Genomic DNA, 1,329 nt, shown 5'->3' on the forward strand with positions numbered 1-1,329 from the left:
CCTTCCTTCCTTCCTTCTTTCTCTCTCTCTTTCTTCCTTTGTCTTTTACAGGATCAGTTTTCAACTTCCTCTTTCAGGAGTGTGTTTTTACTGTATCCTCGCTGTGTGTTCTGATGTTTTACTCCTGTAGTTATAACTCATTACTCAGTGGTCAGTTTTCTCTCTCCCTCCCCCGTACTCTCCACAGACCTAACCACTTACAACTTCTACAAGACGTACCTGTTTGATTCCACATAGGAACCAAGCCTTAAGACTTCTCTTTCTGTGCCTGGCTTATTTCACTTAATGTAATGTCATCTAGATTCATACATGTTTTTACAAGTGATAGGATTTCATTATTTTATGATAATATTTTATTACACACACACACACACATACACACAATCTATTTTCTTTATTCTTTCATCAGTTGATAGCCTCTTAGGTTGGTTTTACCTTTTCTGACTTTTTTCCCTAATAGTGCCACAATAAACAGGGAGTTCTTTTGAAATATTCTTCCTGAGGAGAGAGATTAAATATCTCTTCATCCTATATAGGACAATAAGAAAAAAATGTCAACTTCAGTAAACTAATGTTAAATAAAATGAATAATTATTTTCCTTTAGTACAGAGTGGAAGACTTGGGGGTAGGGGAGATATTCCATGTACAAAATATCTCCAGACAACACATGGTAAGGAGTCTCAGGAAGCTCTTGCCTCTTCCTATTTCAGTTCCTTTCCAATTGGGTAAAAAAAAAAAAAAAATCTTACAGCTGTTTGACAAGGACTGTCACTTCTTTTTGGCCTGTCTCTTTCCCTATTAGATTTGCCTGATCCAAGCCCCCTGATACTAAGGACCTTCTAGCTAATATTCCCACCACATAGAACCATGGATTCTCCAGTCATTATGGGCAACACAGTGACCCATATCCCTGCCTGCTACCTGACAGAATTACTGCAGTTGCCCATATTTAGGCTTGAGACCTAGGAGTAGTCCATATTATCAATAAAATTTGTTCAGATCTTTTTGACCAAATCACTGAAGACACCAGAGAAAAACATCAGAGTTGTGGTGGAGGATTTAACCCCAAACACCAGACAGAGAAAAATCAAGATCCCAACCTTGTTTTGACCTAGTCTTATCCCAAACGTTTTAAATACCTCTGCTGGAAAAAGAAAGGTGACTTGAACAACCAAGAAAGAAAAACTCAACCAACAAACTAACTCCAGGTACACAAATCACCATGCAGAATAAAAACAATAAGAGAAATCAAAATAACACATCACTTCTAAAATTACAAATACTGTAGTAATGACCAACAACCCCGAAAATTACATGGAAGAACTCAA

At 37.2% G+C, this 1,329-nt stretch overlaps 1 long non-coding RNA gene across 1 annotated transcript in view; it reads right to left on the reverse strand.

The window, feature by feature from the left end:
* Nucleotides 1-490, reverse strand: part of LOC115030592 — a 3,736-nt gene extending 3,246 nt beyond the window's left edge. Inside the window, exon 1 of the long non-coding RNA XR_003836173.1 lies at nt 436-490. This is a non-coding gene — a long non-coding RNA (uncharacterized LOC115030592). The remainder of the gene's footprint in view (nt 1-435) is intronic.
* Nucleotides 491-1,329: the final 839 nt, after the last annotated feature.

This window comes from Mus caroli, chromosome 3 (genome assembly GCF_900094665.2).
Source record: "Mus caroli chromosome 3, CAROLI_EIJ_v1.1, whole genome shotgun sequence".
Classification (NCBI taxonomy): Eukaryota; Metazoa; Chordata; class Mammalia; order Rodentia; family Muridae; genus Mus; species Mus caroli.